Genomic DNA, 17,491 nt, shown 5'->3' with positions numbered 1-17,491 from the left:
TGGCTGTTCGAATGTGAACGGGGTGCGTTTGAACGCATAACAAGAAAGTTGAGTTGTAATAGAATTTATTTAGGAATTTTTAAATGTTTGGCTACCCTCTAAAGCTACCTCTTTGGATTATTGATTATTGAATATTGGAATTGGTTTTTATCTAGGCTTGAGCCATCTTCTCTCTCCTCCTTCTTTTTGTTGGTATCCAACCCAAGTTCTCATCTATGGCCGAGGTTATTCTTTTGTCGCTTCTCACTTCTCCCTCTCCCTCTAGTGACTAGCCATACTTGGAAGCTCTCTTCTCCCCCCTCATCTTGTTCCAAGTACTAATCCATCAACCATTTCATAATCATCTTCCATAACCCTAACCACGTATTCCATGTTCATCCCACTATCATCTCACATTTGGTCATTATTTTATACGTAACTTTCGATCTACTCATTCAATCGTCGTGATTCCAGATTTTTAACTCATAATGGAAGAATGTATCAAAATCTCATATCAATCTAATGATTAAATCTTTCTTAATTACTTTCGTAATTTTTGTGCTGATTTCTATCCAAATTATCAAATCAGATAGAAACTCATATTCACCAAAAGTGACCGTAGCAGCTCGTGCTAACTCAAGGTTAAACTTTGATTCAACTTGGGTTATAAGAAGATTTAAAAAGATTATTCAAATAACAATTATGAAAATTTAAATTATAATCAGGTTATCATGTCATAAATGAATAAAACTAGCATAGTTAATAAAATATAAATATGATCTATTTAATAATGAGTTTGCTCGGTTATCTCGTTTATAACCCGAACTCAATTATATTAAGTCTAAACCCACTTAAAGCCATTCGATTTATGCTAAATTATTATGTCAAGTCAAGGTTTTGTTACGATCCGGCCACATGGTCAGGTTAGTCGAGTCGATTGAAACGAGTTGAATCAACTTGAGTTAGTTAGTTAGCTTTATCTTATTGTTTTGAATTTCAAATAAGTCAAATAATCAACATGTGTATCCAATATGCTAGGATCTTTACTCTTATAAATAGGAGTGGGCATGTGTTAATAAATTATCATTGAATGAATTTGAGTTTAGCCAAATTATTTTTTTTGTCTTTATCTTTTACCGTAGTTGTTAGATCGTTTTTATCTTTCTAGAAATATATCATAGTCATAGAAACATTCTGATCTTCCAAATCTTAGCCATCTTCTTTTACCAGCAGCCACCCTACTAGCCGTTCACTGCCACCCTTAGCCATCCACCACCATATGACGATTGCCGTAACGTTGGATATTAACCATTTTGCCCTATTATGATCTTTGTTGTACTATTTTTCTTATATCTTTTCATCAATTTCTTTAATTTTGGTGAAACTAGAGCTATTAGAACCCTATCTCATAACTATCACTATATAAATTTTCATAATATTTTTACATCTATATTTGTCCAGATTTGGTGCATAATATTAGTATTAGAGCCGACGCTACTCGGATGATGATTAACACGCGATCTAAGATGAACGATGAGGGATCAATTATGGATGACTATGAACTCATCTCCATTCTTGTGGGGGTTTCCCTAGTGCCACCAGCACCAACACCAATCGTTGACGATAAGCCACCTACGTGGGCGAAGAAATTGATAGAGTCCATCAATTCGTTGAGAGAATCATTAACAGAGAACTTGAAGGAGAACTCGAAAGAGATCTAAATTTCCATCAAGGATTTGATCGAGGGCCTAGTAGTGGTTCTCCTAGCCCAACGTAGCCAACCTGTGCTGCCACTGCCATTGACCACCATGAATCAGCCGCCAAAACCATCATGACTGGTTGGTCACTTTCTTGGACCTTCCACACTCGAGCCATGGCCTAAACTGTATGCATTAAGACCTCGAGTAGAATCACCCATGGCTAGGATTTGATACGAGCCACTAGAAAAGACTATGGCTCAAACAAAGTGGGCCCTAAAGTAGAATCCACCATAGGCCCTCCATGTGGCAGATAAGATCTACATGGAGATCGAGGACATGCATTTCAAGAGTGACAGAATGCATGAAAACCACTATAAACACATTGAGGTCAAGGTGGTTGGAAGTGTGATGGATTATTACGATTCGACCATGTGGGTTAAGTTGGTCGAGTCAGTTGAGTCGAGTTGAGTCAACTTGAGTTAGTTAGTTAGTTAATTTCATCTTATTATTTTAAAATTTAAATGAATTGGATAATCCACATAGAGATCTGATCCATTAGGATTTTTTTACTTCTATAAATAGGAATTGACATGTGTTGATGCATTATCATTTGATAAATCTGAGTTTAATCAAATTATTCTTTTCATCTTTATCTTTTACCACACATTTATGTTTTTAGGAGAAGATCATAGTCATAGATGCAATTGGATCTTTCAAACCCTAGCCATTTTCCTCCACCAGTAGTCACCCTACTTTACGGCCATCCACCACCACCCTTGGCCATATGCCATCCTTTGACAACCTCCGCAACATCAGATATTTACCGTTCTGCCCAATTATAATATTGCTCCACTATTTTATTTATATCTTTTCATCCAGAACTCTGATTTATGTGAAACCAGAGCCATTGGAACCCTATCTAGTGAAGCTACCACCATTTAAATTTTCATAATATTTTTACATCCAAATCTGTCCAGAGTTGATGCGTAACAAAGTTGCCACCCTCGAATCCTATTTGGAATCACCAATACTGTGAATACATTGATCATTGAATTCTAATTTCATCAAATAATGTTAAGAACCATTAAGTGATGAACTTTTAATTGATTTAATCGGATTAATATGTATGTAATAAAACCCATTGACTTGACATCGTATCTGGATGTACTTCATTTTTAAGTTAACTTTTACAAATGAAAAAAATTAACTCTTAATCTGTTAAATTCTTGTGAAACTCATATGGAAAATAGGAAAAAGAAAGACATAATGAAATGAATTTCTATCTCGTTTCAAATAATAAGACTACATAAATTTCATTATTTTCTAAACAGTCAAATTTATTTCTGAAATAAAATCAATTGATTTCATTTATATGGAGGATTGGTGTTGCAAATGGGCTACAGAGGGACTAGCCATCCTTGAACTAAATGTTTGGGCTCTGATGAGTTTGCATATAGCTATAGCTGCACTACAAATTTATATTAAAATTTTAAAAGAAGTTAGCACTTTTCTAACCCTTGGTTGTGCACTCGGATATTGGAATCTCATTCTCAAGATCAATCGTATGTGTTTAATTTTCGTGATGTTAGAATAAAACTTTAGGGAAATCTATCAAAAATTTCCTACCTTTTATTTTTATTATCACCGACACCATTTTATATAGATATTTATTATTAGACTCTATTTTACTTAAAATACCTCAAAATTTTCTTACAATTAGTTTTCTTGACAAACAACTACCATGTAAAATGTTTTTAAAACTAAGATAAAAATCAATGGAGAAATAAATTTTTAAGTCAAACCAGAAGTATTTTAGAATTTTTAATAAATAAAATATTCTCTATTTTGTTAGTTACTGAAGATTTCACCATGTTGTAAGGCATTAAGAAGTTTGTAGAGTCAAATGATATATATTCATGTAGATGATAAAAGAAACAAAAACTACGATGTTTCTGATAAATTTTTCAAATTTAATATACTTTATTGTAAAATTTAAAGTTCTACCTAATATATATTTCTGTAGTAGTTTTCACGTTTGAAACTCTCATGTATGCTTGCAACTTTCTACTTTTTACCTAATAGAATGTACCTTAATATGTCACTTAACAAGTTTTCTACCCATGTCATTTTTGGGACACATAGATATTACATAGATTGCAGATAACATGAAGACTCCTAAATTTGTTTAACCTATTTATGATCCAACCAACTAACCCCACTATGCCAAAATAGGTTTTTGCTGTCATTTTTATACACCACTACAAACTGTTAAAGCATCAAAAAAAAATATATACCTGTGTTTAAAATAACACTAGGTACATCCCAACTAGTAAAAGTTTTTGCTGGCATTTTTAGTAGACGCTACAAAATATCTCCGTACACAATTTATTAGATTAACAATATGGCCAAAATAATAAAAAATAACTAGTCAATCTATTATTTTAATTTCCATAACTTCAAATAAAAATATAACAAATTTTACAAGCAAACATATATATCTAATAAATAATAAAAATGTACTATATAAACTAGTCAATATCTCATTATTGGAATTTTCACTGTAAATAGTAGGGTTATTTGCACCAAAATAAACCAGCTTGGTTTTTATTTTGTGACTGTGACATATTTTTAGTTTTCTTTGTAGATAAGGTATTTTCTCATTATAAGATTGCCCATCTATCTATCATTTGGTGTCTCATTAAATATTAACGGGATACTATAAGAGAAAAAAGTGGCCTCGTACTCTTACTCTTCTCCATCTTCTTCTTCATATGTTACTGCTATAATAATAATAATAATAATAATAATTATTATTATTATTATTATTATTATTATTATACTATTTTTTCTATCCCTTAATCTTTTTTCTATAATAGTCTCTCTAATAACTCTTTAATTAAAAAAGTAATATATTAGTTGAATATTGTGGTGCGATAATTAAAATTAGTTGAATAACTAAAATCATGACTCTATATGATTATTATTTATTTTTATACAAATTATAATAGTAAAGATTATAGTTCTACAATATAAAAATATATAATTAAAGTTTTTAATATATTTTCTTCTTCTTTTTTTCTGTGGTACTTATTCTCATTTTTCATTTCCTCTTTATCTTTTTCTTTTTTCAGTACAAGTCTCACTAATCGCTCTTTAATTAATAAAGAGATTAATTAGATATAATGACGAGATAATTAGGATTAGTCAAATAACTGAAAATATGACTCTACATGATTATTATTTATTTCTATATAAATTATCATGGTAAATTACGTAAATTTTATAGTCTATAGAAAAAGTAATGATATTTGTTAAAATACAATGAAAGTTATTAATATATTTACTTTTTCTATGAATAATCATGTGAAAATTGTTATTATTTATTTCCTTTCTCTATGTAAATAATGTAAATTATTAACAACTTTCACAATTATTAACAATTTTTGCAAATATATTATAATTTTTGTTGTTTTTTTTATACACTACAAAATTTTACATACTTCACCATTATAATCTATATAGAAACAAATAATAATCATACAGAGTCATATTTTTTATTATTTAATTAATTTCAATATCTCACTTCTATATGTGATCAATCTCTTGCTTCACTAATTAAAAAGCGGCTAGAGAGACTTATCTAGAAAAAAAATGAGAAAGATTAAGGGATAGAAAAAGAAGAATAAGGATAAAAAACATATGAAGAATAATCTTCATAAGAAGAAACATATTAACAACTTTTATAAATATATAACAATTTGAATTACTTTTTCTATACACTATAGAATTTACATACTTCACGTTACAATTTACATAGAAATAAATAATAATTATGTAGAGTCATACTTTCGTTATTGAATTAATTTTAATTATCTCTCAAGTATCTCCGATTAATCTCATATTTTATTTAATTAAAGAGAGTATAGAGAGACTTATATAGAAGAAAAGTGAGAACGATTAAGTGATAGAAGAAAAAAAGGAGAAAATATATTAACAAATTTCAAAAATATATAATAACTTTTGTTATTTTTTTCTATACATTACAGAATTTACATATTTCATCAATACAATTTACATAAAAATAAAAAATAACCATACATATTCATACTTTTAGTTATTTAATTCAATTATCTAACAACTATATCTAATTAATTTCTTACTTTATTAATTAAGAAGCAATTAGAAAGACTTGTATATAAAAAATATAGAATGATTAAGAGATGAAGAAGAAAAAGAAGAAAAATATAAAAAAGAAGAAAATATATTAACAACTTTTATTATTTCCTAGTTCTTTTATTATATTTTCGATATATTTTAGAATTTACGTATAATAATCTTGCAGAGAAAGAAGAAATAGAAAAAATATATATATATATTAACAACTTTCACAAATATATAACAACTTTCATCATTTTTTCTATACATTAAAAAATTTATATAAAAATAAATAATAATTATGCAGAGTCATACTTTTGGTTATTTAACTAATTCTAATTATCTTACCACTATCTCTAATTAATCTCTTATTTTATTAATAATTATATAGAAACATGCCTTACCATAGCACTAAAACAATGTATTGGTACGCTAAAGTTTGCTATTCAATGATCTAATAGATTCTCTAATCTTTATTTAGAAAGAATATTAAGAACCAAACAAGTTTTTCGGAATCAAGATTTGTCAAGTGATGTCAATTTTGTGCCTGAATGAGGTCAAAATAATACAAATTGCAAGACAGAATAAAAAATTAATTCAAACTACAAAGGAGAACTCCATAAAAGTGGAAGAACCTCAGGTCACAGAAGCAATAAAGTATGAACTTGTAAGCAATGAACAATTCCCTATTTTCATATTTTTTGAGAAACTCACATTTTCACAACTTCAGATTTCATAATCTCAGATTTTAAGATTTTTCTGCATTTCAGTGATTTAGTAATTTCCAACAAATCAATCCCAGAAAAATAATTTTACAGAAACTTAGAAATTTAGGAATTCAAAATGAACTTCAGTTTTTCAGATATTCACTATTTTCAGCAATTTAATTTCAAGAAAAATCTAATATAGCCTCGGTCCAATTTGGGTGGTGGATTGGCTAGGGTGTGAGGATGATGGGTGCAGCTAGGGGGATGGTGGAGGGTGGTGTAGACGGTGGTTTCGGTACAAGGATATAAGAGGAGGGGGGATAAGGGGGTGAACAGACGAAAGGGGAAGGTTAGCCTCGATTTAGGGCCCAATGGCTAGGAGAGAGAGAGAGAGAGATCAAATGTCCAATGATGTAAATGAGGTTGCGCACTACACTATTTGGTGGCTACCTTGGACCAGGGTGACTTGAGTAGACCAACTAGCCTCACCCTAGTCTGTCTCAAAGACTAATAAAATAAGCAAATGGTGCGATAAGTGACCAACTCAATTCAATTGGACCCCTCTAAGTTGGGTCATAATAGCCTACCACACTTCTCTCACCTTGTCCTTAAGATATGAAGTTAGAAAAGTGCTCGACTATCTTAGAATTAAGCTCCAATGTGGCATCATTAGAATGTCGACCCAACTACTCCACCAAGACCTTCGTCTCCAGCCTCTTGTCTCTACGTCGTCATCTCCTACATAAGACCCTAACTAGCTCAACTATGTGCATCTCCTCTAGGGCTGTAAGAAAAAGCTCGCTAGCTCACGAGGCTCGTAAGCTCGACTCATTTAGAGCTCTAAATGAGCTGAGTCGAGCTAGGTTTTCTTGCTCGAAATACTAATCGAGCCATGCTAGACTCAAACTGAATTAGCTTGATATATATATATATATATATATATATATATATATATATATATATATATATATATATATATATAATATGTATTTGTATTGTCTATTTGAAAATTTATAGTAATATGTATACCCATAATGCACTTTAATCTCAAATAAGATGATATGGGTTCGAATCCTACATTTTACATATAAAAAATTAATTTTTTTAATTGGTTGGATAAGATTTATTTCCACATTGGAAAATGAAGAGTTAGAAATTATTTTTATATATACTTGATGCAAAAGATTATATTATTATAGCTAAAAAGTAAGATAGGCCCACCAAGAGAGGATTAGAGGCATAGGGTGAGCTAGCTCTATAATGTTATCGAGCCGAGCTAAATTTTAATCAATTTTGAACCAAGTCAAGTTGACCCCTACTCTCCTCCACCGGCTAGGGTATGTCAATGCCAATGATCTTATCTACCCCCACCCAAGTCCTCAGAACTAATACATGGCACACTTGGTGGATGCGAGACCCCTTTAGAACATCAAATATGCCTCCCGTCCAAGTCGCTCTAGCATGTGAAAAGGCCCAAAATAATGGTGTGCCAGCTTCTGGTTGCACATCAGTCTAAGCATCACCTACTAGTATGGTTGAACACACATGAATACAAGACTGTGAATCGCAAACTCTTGCTCATGATGTCGATAGTTATAGATCTATTTAATGTGCAACTGTGCTGCTACCATGTGTGTCCTCAATCTCCTAAAGATGACATCATGATTTGCCAGATCAAGGTTCATCTCTATTTGCACCAAGTTTACCATCGAGTCATAGGTCTACAAGGTAGGTGGTGGCCTCCCACACACTACCTTAAAAGGAGTCATCTCAATGCTGATGTGAAAGGCAGTATTGCAAGACCAGTCTACCCAAGAAAGGAAGTCTAGGGCGCTCTACAACGAAACAACGAAGATATCACTCTATGCACCGGTTCACCACCTCAGTTTAGCTGTCTGTATGTGGGTGGTAATTCAAGTTGAGGTCCAACCAAATTCCCTAGAATGTGTAGTACTCCGTCTAGAAATCATTGATGAAGACGTTATCCCTAGAAACAATGGAGCACGGACATGTCATGGAGCTTGACAACATCACACACAAATGCCTCCGCTATTGTTTTCGTTAAAATTGGGTGTGCTAGAGTTGAGAAATTCGCATATTTGCTCAACCGGTCTACCACAATGGAGATAACAGGGTACCTTCTTATCGTTAGCAACCCCTCAATATAATCCATAGAGATATCCTATCAAACACACTCCAAAATCAGTAGGGGCTACAACAAACCATATGGTCTTAAAGGAATTAGACTTCACTCTTTGGCACACCTTGCAAGCTCGAAGTACTCCTTTATCTCCATTCTAGCCCATGTGCAGCTCTACAAAAGCCATTTTTTGGTCCTCAAAATGCCATCACGTCCAGCCTTGGGGATGGAACAGAAGTGTTCCATAAGTTGGATTTGCAATGCATTATCTGTGGTACGCGGATGCGCCTGCGATTTGGCAGCTATCCATTATGGCTCTCGAGCTCGGGATGGCTTGTGGGGCCATCCTTCAGCTCCTACAACAACCTCAACAACTCAAGGTTAGTAGTACTTGCCTTTTGCAAGTCCTTAAGAAACGAAGAAGTCAATATAGTAATAGCCGCTAGCTCAGCTAGTGTAGGTTTTTTTATGATAGCACATTTGCCGCCTTGTTCTTAACTCCCTTCTTATAGTACAGTTCATAGTCCAACAGCTTGGTGACCGATCTCTACTGTGTCAAAGTGTGAATTCACTAGCCTATGAAGTATGATAGACTCTGTTGGTCTGTCTAGATCACAAATCACCATTCAATCTAATATAATTATGATATGCTACATAATGATTTCTTCAAGATCTGGAAAAGTATGTAGACATTCGAACGCGTATTTTATGTTCTCTATTTTTGCGAACCTGATGCAGGCATTTGCAAAGCCGTTTGAACGCGACCCTTTTCATATTCGAACGCGACCGATAGGAAATTTATTTTAATGAAAATAAATAACTAATGTAATAAGAAAAGACCCTAACTAAGTTTATCAGTCCACCACTCTTCCCCCATCTTGTCCTTAAGGTGAAAAGTCGGGGAAACGCTCCAAAATATTCATCTTCAACTCCCATGTTGCCTTATCGAATGGCTTGCCAAGCCATTTGACTAGAATCTCTATCTCTAATCTGGTACCATGACGTCATCGGTACCTAGCATACTTACTTGGCTAAAAATGGATATGATAATGTCGAAAAGTATGCATACTTACTCAACCTATCAACGACCACAAAAATAATTGAATTACCACGTACCAGCGGAAGACCCTCTATGAAATCCATAGAAATGTCTTCCCAAATACGATCCGGTATAGGTAAAGGCTGTAGTAATCCGACCGATTTTATTGTGGTTGCCTTAGCCCTTTGACAGACTTCGCAAGCACAAACAAAACTTCTCACATCCCGCCTCAATTCTAGCCACGTGCAACTCTAAGATATCCTCCTATAAGTCCTCAAGACACTCTCACAACCAACCTCTGGAGTTTGGTGGAAGTGTTCTAACAATTTCTGTCGCAATCCATCATTTGCGGGCACACCTATGCATCCGCAATCCAGCAGCAAACCCCTTTGATTCTCCAACTTTAGATAGCGCTCCGTATCATCAAACACCTCCTGTAATAATCTCAAAACATCTGGGTCAGATGTACATGCATACCTCACCTCGTCAAGAAAAGGAAAAATGAGAGAAGAATAGGCTGTAAGCTTGGCGGTATCGGGTTGGTGTGATAGTACATCTGCCACTCTATTTTTGGTTCTTTTCTTGTATTGAATTTCATAATCATACCCTAGGAATTTTGTGACCCATCTATACTGTACTGGAGTGTGAATATGCTGTCTCATAAAGTATGGAAGACTCCTTTGATCGATTCAAATAATGAATCGTTTACTGATCAAATAAGGCATCCACTTTGTCACCGTATGTAGAATTGCCAACCTTTCTCTCTCGTAGGTCGATAATTACTGAGATTTTTGTGATAAAGCCTTGCTAAGAGAGGCTATGGGACATCCTCCTTGCATTAGTACAACCCCTATACCAACTCCTGACGCATCACATTCCATAATGAACTCTTTGGTTAAGTCCAGTAAAGCTAGAACGAGTTGTTGTCATTGCTATTTTTAGTTTTTCATAAACATTCCGTATTGTCAGGTTCACAAAAGATCCTTGGTTCAAGTCTGAACCTTTGTGCATGTTGATCTCCTTCTCTAAATCCTCGAGCACGTCCATCACCATCTCCAAAGGAATCAACCTCATCTTCAAAGTGTCAATCCTCCTTATCAACGAAGTGCACTAGTGCCGCTCGTCTCTCGGGTTCTACCACTGCCAGTCTTAGGTTTTGTAACGGAGGTGGGGGATGATGTGTAGGCATAGATAAAAGAGGATCATTGACACTAACATATCGCACCTAGACCTGTGGAGTATCGGTTCAGTGTGGTCCCACCGCTGGTCCTTCTTGAGGCATCGATCTTTGTCAAGGAGATGACGAAGTCGATCAGTTCATGACATATTCCTTTAAAGCATTATGATCATTCCGTATTGCGTCAACTCTATGCAGCAATGTTTGGAACATGCCCTGCCATGCCCATGTTTACACCTTTGGACGTTGGTTGACTCGGTCCTACCGAGGTCACTCCAAAGGAATTGGCCTCACGGTTAGGGTTATCGTGGATTGAGTCTTCCCTTGTCGATATGTTCTCCATTGATTTCCTTGTTGATGCCATCTTCTTTGTTTCCACCATTAATGAAGGTCTGAGGTTCGCCTGTTCTCGATACCAATGATAGGTTCTACACAGTACCAAAAGATAGGCTCTGATATCAATGATAGGTTATGGAATGATTTCTTTAAGATCTAGATTTATTGTAGGAAGCAGTCCGCGCAACCGAGAAAAAATATTCACCAAATATTCTCCCTTAGTCAGAAAATTACAAAACCAAGTGGAATTAATCCATAACTCTGATCTATATTTTTTTTCTTTACACCCTTCATAGATTCGAACTGTAACAGGGATAAAAATATGATATAGTGCGGATGATGGTGGTGATGATGGGTGGAGTGGATGCTAGGGTTATGGATGATAATAAAGATGAGAGTGGATGATTGATGTTGTTTAAGACATATAGATGAAAGGAAAGAAGTAGTTGAGATCCTAAGGAAAAGGGAGGACTCGATAGACGAGGGAGATTAGAAGTTAAGAGAGACCTTGCCAACGGTAGAGGTGGTAGGTTGGTGAAGAGGGAGGAGGGAGATTAAGGTAGAGAGAAAATAGAGAGGCAAGAAATCAATATTCCAATAGCATTATAATTTTGGCTGCCATCCACATCTTTATAGAGACTAGCCAACAAGCCAAAATAACTATTATTAACTCTAATTTTAGTGGATACCCGCAAATCACGTTCGAATATGCCCGATTGCGTTTGAATGTAGAAAAGACGTTCTCTGTCGATGCGAACGTGATGTAGGCGTTCGAACGCGCCCGACTGCGTTCGAGCACATTTCGCATTCTCTATTTTTGCAAACCTGATGCAGACGTTCGCAAAGGCATTCGAACGCGCCCCAAACTGCGTTTGAAGCAACCTACAAAAATTTTATTTTAATAAAAATAAATAACTAATGCAATAAGAAAAGACTCAAACTAAGTGTGTCAATCTCATTGAAAATGACACACATTTGGACCAAATACAGCCTTTTCTCAATCAAGAATAACTGTTTTCTAAAAGTAGTTCAAACGGACTTCAAATGTTAGATAGAATTTATTCTTGAGAAAATTCTATTCTAATAGATCAATCTCGTTCGAATGGATGCAAATCTCGGGCAGCCCCTCACCCTAGCCACTGGCCTAGTTGAAGAACTTTCTCATTGTTGGCTACCTCGGCTAGCCATGCATCACCTTCTGTGGTTTGTGCATGTGCCTATGGGAGGTTATGGGTGGTCAGCTAGCACTGTTGGTCGCTTAGATTGCTAGCAGTATTTTTCCCTCCCTGCCATCGAGCTCCTTTGTCGTGGTGGGCTTGTGCTTATCTCTTGTTGGGTTTGCACTTTGTGTGCTATACCGACCATTAGTGCTGGCTAGTGTGTTGGCCTCAGCTCTCGATAGCGGTGTTTGCCGATTGTATTGCCTCTTTCTCGATCTATAGTCAAGGGAAGAGAGTTGGGTGTGTGGTGATGCTGGGTTAGGTGTAGCCTAGCCCATCTTGTTGCTGGGTTGGTTTTGGCTTGGGCCAGGTGCATACCAACCCTTTGTTTTGTGGTGCTAGGTCGGGTGCAGTCTAGTCTATATTGGGCTTAGGTTGGGTATAGCCCAACCCCTTATTTGGTGGTGCTGGGCTGGGTATGGCCCATCCAATCTTGAGCTTGGGCGCAACCCAGCCCTCTATTGGGTGGTGCAGCACTGGGTATGGTCCAGCCCATCTTAGGCTTAGGCTGTGTGCAGCCTAACCCCTTATTGGGTAGGGCTAGGCTGGGTATGGCCTAGCCCATTTTGGGCTTGGGATGTGTATAGCACAGCCCCTAGTTTGGTGGGTTGAGCTACCGTCAGTCAAACCCAATTTGGTTTGGGCTGGGGCAGCCCAACCCATGGTGTTGTTGTGGGTTGGGCTGCGTTCTAACCCATATTATTCTAGGTTGGATTGTGGCCTAACCCAAGTGGCTTTTTTGGCGTATGTTGGGGTTTTTGTGCCTTAAGCAGGCCCAAGTAGCTTAATTGCTTACTAATCTATTTTAATTTACTTTAGTCATTTTATTTCATTATTGTTGGCAAGCTTGAGCCTCAATTATTAATCATCTTTTGATAACAGTCTAGTTAGCCATAATAATTGTCATAAATTAATGGTAACAGATAAAGCAATGGTAGGAGAGTACTACTATTAATTGCTTTTAATGGAGATTTAGCTCTAATCAGAGTTTGGTAATTATATTAAACATGCTTTAATATCCAATAAAGTAAGTTAGGAGAATGTGGTCTATTTACCTTGTATTGGCAGTAATTAGTGCTATGGTAATTATGACAATAACAATATTAATCACCCTTATTAGTGCGTCAAGTTGTCGTAATTAATATGTAAGTCTACTTGATTTGTTATCCTAATTACCATGGAGAAATATGTTTGAGGTGGACTATTTTGATACTACACCAGTTATTGATGTAAATTCATATACATGTAATTGCAGGCAGAACTCTAAATAATATGTTTTTGCATGTTGATAGTTAATGCTCTATAAAATTTATTGTAAATAATAGTTAATATTCTATAATGTGGATGTAGGATGTGGGACATCACTGGCATACCATTAGCAACTTTTATTTAAACAAAGAGGAACCTGAGTTATATCTCCACCCTTGCTATTCTAGAGAATCCTATTTGGCAACATTTAGCCATATGATATATCCAGTGCCAGGCTAAACAGGATTGGGTAGATAGTGTCTACCACCATTAGTTCCTCCTATTTATAGGAGAGCCCCAGGTAGACCTAAAATGCTTAGGAGAATGGATGAGTCCACTTCCACCACATTGACAAGAAAAAATAAATATACTGTATGTTAAAATGCACAAAAAGAGCCCTAACAAGAGGTCTTGTAATGGTCCAATTCATCTCAAATCAAAGTTGGTAAAGAGTGATCCCCCACACCCTCAGGTATCTTCTTCTCAGCCACAACAGGTAATGCTTTAATTTGCCATTTTGATAGATTACACTTTTGTAATGCTTTGTATTGTTTTCTAATACAGCGTTATAGAGCAAAGCTACCTATTAAATCTTTATCCAAAACTACACTATTGCAAACTTCTACTTCTGCATATTAACCTAATAGGCTTACTGCTACAGCATCTTAGCTAGTGACGAGAAGAAATGCACATCAACCTTCTACTGCTGCAGCATCTGAGTCTTCCATTACTAAGCCTTCCACAATAATAAAACCTCCGAAAAGGTTTTCTACAAGATTTGGTCTTAGAAAATGGCCTACTAGCTTATAACGTAGTATTAATTAGAAACTTGATTAGCTCATCCCTCTTAGCCATGGTTAACATTATTTGCGCTTTTTATAGCATCCAGTGAACACAAGCAAGGCAGCAATGGAAAAGAAGGATAAGCGTTTAATTGTTGAAGATATTTAACTTTTGTTTGGAACTTGTGTTTCTAATTACCGAAGATGTATATTGAAATTTTGTGTTAGATACAGCAGGAAGTGACGTATTTTTTTTAATATTGTATTGTTGCTGAACATGTGTTATTTAGAACTACTAAACATATATGTATCGTTTGAAACTACTGATAATGTATTATTTGGAACCTTATATTAGAAAACTATGTTGAGAAAAATTATGTTTGGAATATAAATTATACTAGAACTTGTGTTCAGAATCAAAATTATGAAAACTTGTGTTTGGAGGCAAGATTATGTTTGGAACAAGAATTGTGTTTAGATGCTTCTCTTTTTTATGAACTCTTCTATCAAAATTATTTTGTATTAGAATTATAGTTAGCATAAACACTGTAAACATCGACTAATTTTCAGCATTAAATATTAAACATCAACATAATTGCCTGTCAAAATTAAATATTAAACATCAATATAATTGATTGTCAACATTAAATATTAAACATCAAACATTCTATTCCCCTCACAATGCTCCTACTAAATCAAAGTTGAACATACAGAAAAAGAAACCATCAGCATAACAATCACCAATGTCCAAAGTGCCTTACAATAGAACCTCTCCTTTTATCTTAAGGTTAGATATTTCATTCACGAGCTTATCAATCTTCTGCAACATCCTTGGCAATAATTCTCTGGTCCATTGACACAAAAGTGGACCAACCCATTCAAAAATCATAATATGTGTGGTAAACCTACAAACCAAAAAATTAGTGAGATAACTATAACTATAACCAATTAAAAGAACTAACCAATAAAATTAACCAAGTTTATTTCAACTTACATATTGCAAGGAGTTTATGCAGTCCTCAAGGTGCTCTATTCACAAAAATAGAGTACTACATTATTTGATGAATGCAATTATCCTCTATTGTTTGATGAATGTGGTTATTGCTATCCAACATTTGATAAAAAGGAAGTACACATGCTTATCCTCCAAAGTTTTATTGGTTGTCTTCTATCAGTCGTTGCTTTGGGTTCAATCAGCTGCATATGGTCGCCTAGGAGAAAGGTGGAGGTTGAGTTTGGGTTTGGTCGGTTGGGAGAACTGTGGAGATTTTGGAGAAGAGATATCAGGGAGAGATAGAGAGAGATCTGAGAGAAAAAAGTTGGAGGGATATAAAGGAGAAAGGTGGAGATTTCAGGTAAATTTGGTAGAGTGGGATTTTGGTCTGGTTGAGGGAGAAAGGTAAATGAGCGATACTCATGGATGTTTTGGTCATATTAATTTAGTGTTCTGGTGGGAGAGGCTAGTCAATGGTAAACCATTATATATAATGGAAAAAAAAGAGTTATACTTTGGTCACCACCCCAAGGGAGTTTAGTGCTTGAATTTAACGAATACTGAGGCATCATGAAATTAGGCCAAATGATAGAGAGGATAAACTGTAATTTTTCCATCAATTTACTAATAGAAAGATCGAAGAAGAATAGTATTTAATATACTTATTTCATTATTTCATGCAAATAGTTTTTCCTGTAAATTTCTGTGAAATAATGTATCATGTAAGTATCGGTAAACTTTTTCTTTAGTCCTAATGGCATTATTTCATATTGGCAATTGTTCTACGTACCTCCCAGTGCACATTAAAATTCCAATAGCCGCCAGACCGTAAACAGTACCATAAGTTTCTATCATTTATTTTCTTTTTGACGGCCGTGGACAGCCATCCTTTTGATCGACGATGACTGAACTCCTTTGCCACGTTGTCTCTGCATCTTTGCACGTAAGCAAGGAGACACAGACACAGGTGAAGACCTTGTACAACCTAAGCAATGCGTTAGATAAGATGATATATAGATGATGGGATTGTCGTGTAAAGTGTTTCGGATAACGCATGAAGTTTTCAACTTCCATCTGCGTCCATCTCACCTCTTTCTCTTTTCTTCCTCTTTTTCTAAAAGGCACCACGTTCATGCATGTCACCTCCCACTACGTTATAGCCATGCAGATTATAAAGAGAATTACGTATGATTTGCTTTCTATGTTGTGGTTATATATCTTATCTCATCTTTTCTCTTTATGACCATCCGCGTAGAAATAGGCTGTCTCATTGCCAACAAGGACCACAAAAGCTTGCTAATGCTTTAAAGGATCGGATATCTTATGGCCTTGATATAGATAAGTGGAAGAAGTGACCTCATTGCCAATATGACAAAGCTTGCAATCCGGATGTAAAGCGAAAGGTGATATATAGGTTGATCTTTATGTCTGCTAATGCACTTGTATTCTTTCTATTAGACATCTTGCTTAGTTTACTACTTTTGATAACTCTCATGGGAGCAAAAGACCTTTAAAATCGTCAACTCATGACCTCACGATATCCATGATTTATATAACATATGACACTTTAAAGTTCATTATCTCTTCGCTATGGAATATTTCGGGTAACTATGAGACTTTAGATGAATTCCACAGTTTTGACTATTATAATTCATATTACCAAGAGAGAGATAAGATTTCCTAAACTTTTTTGCCTTTTTGGCACTAAAAAAATTTGGAGGTAGGTGAATTTACACACCCCTTGTTAATTGAGTCAAAGTGCACTTGCACCGCCTTCGGATTTCCTTTATATTACTATTGTTCTGCATCATGTAATATGAAAATTTTCTTTTCTTCAAATTACAATTTATCTCGGTGTGGTTTAACCCAATTTTAATTTACCCCTATATGCATACTTTAAGATTAAGTACTTAATCCTCTTGTGGTCCAGACTAAGTTGCAATTATTAGTAAGCCGTTCACAAGGATGTGAAAAACCTATTTACCCCCATGTAAGTACAATCTAATTAGATGAT

This window comes from Typha latifolia, chromosome 12, assembly GCF_019914945.1.
Source record: "Typha latifolia isolate L0001 chromosome 12, TyphaL0001v2, whole genome shotgun sequence".
Lineage (NCBI taxonomy): Eukaryota > Viridiplantae > Streptophyta > Magnoliopsida > Poales > Typhaceae > Typha > Typha latifolia.
This window is presented reverse-complemented; position numbering follows the sequence as displayed.